The sequence below is a fragment of the Dromaius novaehollandiae genome, chromosome W (assembly GCF_036370855.1).
Source record: "Dromaius novaehollandiae isolate bDroNov1 chromosome W, bDroNov1.hap1, whole genome shotgun sequence".
Taxonomy (NCBI): domain Eukaryota; kingdom Metazoa; phylum Chordata; class Aves; order Casuariiformes; family Dromaiidae; genus Dromaius; species Dromaius novaehollandiae.
Window position 1 is genome coordinate 21,594,728 of NC_088130.1, and position 7,033 is coordinate 21,601,760.

General features: G+C 39.2%; 1 long non-coding RNA gene across 2 annotated transcripts in view; it reads left to right on the forward strand.

Moving 5' to 3' along the window:
- LOC135324227 (uncharacterized) overlaps positions 1–7,033 on the forward strand; it is a 155,463-nt gene that overhangs the window by 139,850 nt on the left and 8,580 nt on the right. The gene's annotated exons all lie outside the window — the stretch shown is intronic.

Here is a 7,033-nt window from a genome sequence, read left to right on the forward strand (position 1 = left end):
ATTTATGCTTTTTAAATATCTTGCTAAACTTGTGATTTCATTCTCCTAATCAGACCTATTTTTGGCAGTCTAAAAGATGCAATGCCGTTTGTGAAAGCTAGATGAGCTGGAGATAGGAATAGGTCCCCAATCTACAGCTGTGTCAAGTGATAACAGTTAATTCCACTACATTATTTAATAGCAGGGCATTGTCCAAAAGAGCCAACAGCCAAAACCTAGCTATGATTCAGGCCCAAACCTCTCTTCTGCATTTGTGTTTCTTCCTTGGGTATGTCTACATGATTATTCAAAAATGAATGAGTTTACTAATTTTACCACTTAATCCATTAAAAAGAAACACAAGCATGCTGAGGAAATCAGACTGTACAAAATGTCCCCTTCTCTTTCCTGGATTTAATAAATCTGGTGGAACATGCCTGATGAGCCTGAGAGGGGGTGGTGATGGCTCTGCAGGAGCCTTCTCTCCGTTCCCAGAGTCTACCTGCACAGAAAAATAGCAGGTAAAAAAGCAACCACAAAGCTAGTCGGTCTATAGGTACCGGATCTCACAGGTCCATGGCAGTTAGATCTATAGTCCATGGGATCCGGGTGGAGTAACTTGACAGAAAATACCTCTCCGATCTCTCCATAACACACAGCTGTTCTCTGAACTGTGGTTCTCAGCCCTTTTCCTCTATAATCCATCCCTGTTGGGTCACGTTGTTTGTTATTATAGCTTAGCCTAAGGTCTTCTTCTTTTTGAGAAACAAACAGCTCTTGAAAGCATGTTTGTCTTTTGGCTTGTTTAGTGGGCTATCTTGGTAGGTTTTGTACCTTGGCAAATTAGTTTATGAAAGATTTCTCTCTTTTTTTTTTTTTTTTTTTTTTTTTGTAACATGGTTTTGGAAATATAGCCTGTGCTGTGCTTCTGGCTTTGTTAGGAAGATGGTTTTAAAGAGAAAGTTTTACAGTGATTGCTTTAGATGGATAAAAGCTTGTAGCGAAGGACAGCTAGGTCAGGTTGTTACCATTTTTGCCACGCTTTCCAGCCTTGGACTCCCTCTCCCACCACAAGCAGCTGATTCTCCTCAAGCTGTGGTCCTCCTGTTCTTGCTCCTTTAAACTTAGTCTCTTAGGAAGAAAATGGACTTCAGACTCCAACAGTGAGCCTGCTAGCGCTTCTGCTATGTAAATTATGTCCTGTAGTGACTTTGCCCTGTTATTATTTAGCTTTAAGAAAAGCACCTAGCAAAATATAAACTGCTGAGGTTTCTAAAATCTGTAACTTGTTTGTTTTACCCATGAGTAGTGTGATATGCTTGCTCTGGTTAATGCCACTGACAAGACAGTCTGTAGTTCTCTGCTCCCACTCTTCCACCGCTCAATTCTATGGGCTGGAGAGAGAAATGAAAAGTGAGGATTTAAACACATGAATGGAAAAAGATTTTGTTTATTTCCCCATCATTATTACCCTTCATTCCCCCCCTTCATAAAACTAGCTTCTATCAAGATGGAAATATATTGATGTGCTGTCTTTTTTCCAAGCTAGGAGGTGTCTCTTCTTTTTTTGTTTTACTGTGTTTCTATCCTATATTTTTCCCTATCTCGAGTTAAGCACTTTTCAGGTTACAAGGGAGTTTAAACACACATTGACCCTATCATTTCATCTTGTGCATCTCTACTGAGAATGACAATAGTGGTTAATTTTTGAAATGGAAATGAGCATCATCTGTCTACTAAACTGAGAATAACTGATTCAAGCAGCCATTAGACAGCCTTTATGGTTAATAACTTCAGCTGTAACACAGGAAGGCTGATTCTCAGGCTAAATAAGCCATCACCGATACTATGCAAAAATAGAGGCACATATTTTCTGTAGGAAGTTGCATTCAAAACGTGTAACAACACACTTAAATAAGATTTGCAGAGCTATGAGTACAAGGCATTACTAATTGAGAGGCCTTTTTGCTCCTTTAATTTTCCCTACTCTAATCTGTATTATCTGTGTGTCAAAATAGATAAGTAACTGCTGCTGGAATTAAGTTGTCAGTTACTTTGGATCAAACCTTTCAAAGCTGTATTTCTAATGAAGCCGCAAGCAGCCGTTCAGCGTGCTCACAAGAGGTTCTCAAACATTGGCAGAGCGCTGTTGACGGTGTTTGAAATTCCCCATTGCTGGTGCTAAAGCGGTTTTATCGTTAGCCAGGTTATTCTTCATCGCAATTTGCACCAGCCAGGAAAAAGAGCGCTGCCATACCGTGTTGATAAAATGCTTTGCTGACAGCAGACATGCAGTCGGCACCACAGTTACTAAGACAAATGTGACAAATGACATTATTGAACAAGACTCAAACTGCGCCCATGAGGTCACCGGGAGGACGTGTGTCTGGGAAAGTCGCCTGGCCTTGACTAACGGCACTGGCTGAAGAACTTCCCAGTCAGTTGACATTAAAGCATCACAGAAACCACACGGGTTCCTGGTTGTCAGGAAAAAAGGGCCAGGACATTAATCTGTGCCACCGTCTCATAACGTACTGGTCGCTTCAGGCTATGGCTCTGTAAAGACTGCGCGACTTCTTAGTCTTTTTTTCCTTCCTTCTGATGAATGCAAAGCACAGGAAAGAAAAAGAAAATCCTTGCCTCTGAGGTATAGTGAGTCCTTTTATGCTGTCCTTTGTGCCATTTGAGGCTTTCCCAAGAGTGGAATTTGTTCACCAAACTCTGTTGTCTTGCTTTGTAAACTGACGTGGAAAGGTTGTCCTGCAAAAGGTGACTTTGGCTTCAGCCCTGCCCACGTGCACAGATGAGTGCGTCTGCGGACGCGGGTGGTCCTGCTCTGCACAAAGGAAGTGCAGTGAAGAGAGTCGGACCAAAAATCGTCTGCTATTAAATATCACAGGGCCAATCCAAATTTTCATTGACCTGAAAGGATCATTGGCTACAGGACAGGTATATGGGGCTGAATGTATAGGCAGTAGGTTCAACACAGGACCTAGCTGCATGGACCTAGCTGTACATTCACTTCATTACATACAAAGTAATTTGTCTTTGTAGTGATAAGGAAGTTCCTTTTGGTGCTCAAAGCGAAATTTCTCCTCTCCCAGTCTCTCTCCCTCTCTCTCTCTTTCTCTCTCCTGCCCTCTGCCTCTTTCTCTCCTTTTTTCTCCTATCTCCTTTAGTGAAATGTCACCACTAGTTTCATTTGCACCAGAATCAGTCCCTTTATTTCTTGTGTTTTTAGATCTTGATGAAGCTAAAAGTGCTGAAATGGCTTTTTAGTAATATGACTCCATGCTGCTAGAAGAGCGAAGAAAAAGAGCGTAGTTTGGCTGATTGCAGTAACAAAAGGTTCATTCCACATCTCTGATGATTTTTTTTTCTCTCCTCCATTCTCCCCCGAATCAAAAGCCAGTCAATATGTGGGATATTTTTGTCTCATTTCAGTTTTGCTTTGATGCCGTGCACTGACAGGAGCTATAAATCCAACAAGTTTTATTTCAGTATTTTACATGTTATTCATCATTTTGAATCGGTGTCGATATTTCTTTCCTTGGGATCTAAGAATCGATTCACTGCCCCTCCCACCCCTCCCTAAGAACTCATACACTTGTCCTTTTCTCTTTCCTCAGCCCACCTAGGTGCATTTAGATACATTACTCTTATCTTTCTTTTAAAGAGCATTTATCACGATGACATATAGCTAAAGGGAACTATTAGACAATACCTTACTGCAATACAGATTAATCAAGTGGTCCTGTGGAGCTTGGCTTTCCTGATAGTATGGATCCAGTACATATTACTTAAAAGTCCTTTTTTATTTTATTTTATTTTTTTTTTTTTTGTCATGACTCTTACTTGACCAATGTGCATACATAACTGTCTTACCTAGATCAGTGCCTTTGTCACTTGATGTGGTTCTGCAAGTCCATCCCAAGTCATATGGTCAAGAATGTAATGTAAACCTTCATCTCATCTGGCTACACACAAAATATGTGCAAAAAGTCCTCTGGGAAGAGAAGGACCAATGAGTAAGCTACAGGCTGCGTGACTCGTTGGTGTAGATACTATGCTGGAGATTGGCTATTCTTGACTTGGCTGCACAGGGATGTCAAACCAATCTCATCTTCCAAAAGTTGAGGGCAAGAATTTCTAAGAATACTGCAGAGTTCATGCCATATTTATTGACTCATTAGGAAAGTCCACATTTGTGGATTGGTCCATTCTCATAATGGTTGCCTTTCAGTACAGCGATACAGATAGATAGTCCTTCAGGCTAGCCTATTCTGGCTGTCTTTTGACATGTGAAAAATTTAGCGCACATATGCAGTGGCATGATTCATGAGCACTACCCTCCCAACACTGATGAAACGCCAGCAGGCAAGCCGGTAAACACGCGTAGCGAGTATGTAGGTATTTTCAAGCAGTTGCAGAGGCTCTTTTTCTTCGGCCTTGAATGCAAGCTGTGGGGTTGTATAAGAATACAGCTGTGATAACTCTGCCCTGGGTGCCCCTCAGCAGTTGAAAGGGATGCTTTGAGATGAGGACAGAATGGAAAGAGCTGGAGCACAGAGCTCTCCAGACAACTTTATTTAACTGAGAAGTTCCTTAGAGGGTTGCTTATGTCAGAAAAATTTAAAACCAATCCAGATTATGATGAGGTGGATTACCATTTTACTTCAGCAATTCCTCTGAGACAATCTCAGCCAGACCACAGAGCAGTAGATCTACAGAAGCTTAGCAGATGGCACAACTAGGGGTTTGTTTCAAAACTAGCTTTTTCTCCTTTAATAAATTCAGTGCCTTTAACACGAGGGGTTACTTTTCTGTAACCCATCATTATTGTTTTGATTTTGAAAGAGAGCACCGGGGAGTTAATAGAATCTCATAAATGAATGTATTACATTCTAGTCTTTTCTTATGCTTATTGTTTCTTTTCTGGGGCTAAAAATGTTCTACGATAGGAATGGAAATCAAGCACAATTCTGCAGTGTGCTAATACAGTGAAGCTTTGCTTACTGTGCTGGCATTATCTCTTCTTTTCTTTATAAAACTTTGCATGGTTAAATGTTATCTCTACGCTTAGTTGAAACAAAGGTCAAGAAAGCAGCGTGAACAGTTCTGATTAGAATATGAGTCTCTGTGGTCTCTGCTTTCGTTCGGTGTTATGAGGAATCTGCCTTTTGTGTAAGCACTTATATTTAATACCATGGTCTCAATAAAATGCTCCCAACATATTTTGAATGAGAGCTAAGCTGGCAGCAAAGGAATAAGAAGTCAGCAGAGAGGGCGAAAAAGCTTGAGAGAGGTAGGGAAAGGGAAGGCATGTGGCAAAAAATATCATAAGAGAAATGCAGTGACACAGAGAAGTGCAAATGAAATATAAAAAGAGAAATAAAGGAGAAATAATCCATACAGAAAGTAGCAAATTGATATGACAATTACATGGTGTGTTTTCCTCTCTGAAATATAAAGTGCTCCATCAGTATGGCTATGCAGCCTAACTTCACCAAAGGCAGAAATTAGGCTTGGAAAAGCTGAAATGACTTTACTGAGGTCAAGGATTGAGAAAGGAATAACTGCAGGTTTGCATCAAAACCCTATATAATGGATGAAAAAAGGAAACAAAGAAACAAAGACAGACGTGATGTTTTGCTGATAAAAAGCCAGCTCCAGAGTGTTGGAGTTGATTGTGATGAACTTTGTTCTGGAAATTCACTAAATGTTTCTTTTCCTTTGACTACAGTGGGAGTTTGGCAACTAGTCTAGATGTCTTAAGTTTAGATTGAAGCGGCTACTTTAGGTGAAATTAATTCTGCCACAAAAGTTTGTGAGAATTTTCAATGCTACTTTACTTGTGGGTCTATTAGTCCTTTTATAAAATGAACCAATAGCAAATTCTAAATAAGTTTCTTGAGCCTCTTTGAAGTTCATTAGTACCGCTTTCATCTGCAGTATGTTTGTCTTGCATTATAGCTACAATTCACTTTTACTTTTAGCATCGCCTTAGGCATAACAATTAGATTTCTTTTTGAGTAAGTGAATTTTACAGAGCAAAAGTGAGCTCATTGTTCCCTTGACTTGCTATGGTTAGCTCAGCTCAGCTATGTTCTGTTTTATTCCATTCAAGAATCCCAGGACTATTAAAGAGTTTCCTCAAGTGAAGCATTGGCACTTTATGAAATTTTGGAACATAATATAGTATTTCATGCTGGTACATTTGGGATAACTGTGATGTGTGATACATACATTTCTTTTTTCCAGAAATTTCATCTTCTCAGTTTTAATTGCTTTGAAATATCAGACAAAAAAAAAAAACTTCATCAACCATGAGATGGCAGTTTATCCCATTTACTTTAGACATCCTGTTTTAAGATGGGTAACTCACCTGCTGAAATTACCTGTCTTTCTCTATTAATGAAAGAGGCAATCTAGTTGATCAGTTTAGACTAGGCACCTAACTCTCAGCTGGATAAAACTAGGTGAGTTTTATTAACCTATAGTTATTGTTGATTTGGTTTATGGGTTATATTCTTGTTCATGCATGATCTGGAAGATTATTTGAAATAGTTTTCTGGTTGTATCAGCATAATACTATTTAGTGCAGCTACAGCTATGAAACTCTACTTTGTAACTGGTGTGAATGACAAAGTAGATCCAATAGTGCCTGGCAAGCTTATACATGACAGTAGAAAGGAATTATAGAACCAAGTCTAAGTCTTGTGTTTGTAAAGTGGCTTAAATATCTAATGAACTCAAAAAAAAAAAAAAAGTGTGCCTAGTTGACTGAAAAAATTAAGCAAAAGTTTGTTTTAAAAATAAGAAGTGTATTTTTTTCCTTTGTCTACAGTGGCAGAATATTAGTATGAATATGGTAGACTGTTCTCGGTAGGTATAGGGTGGTTATAGTGTTTTCTGGAATCAGTTAATACTGGTGTCCAGATAGTATTGTAGATCTTAACCATTTTACCTGCAATTCAAGCTGCTTATATAGAACTCCTGCCTCTTTCTCAGGTATTCTTCCTCCAAAATTTATTTTTTCTGTAATGAGAACCAA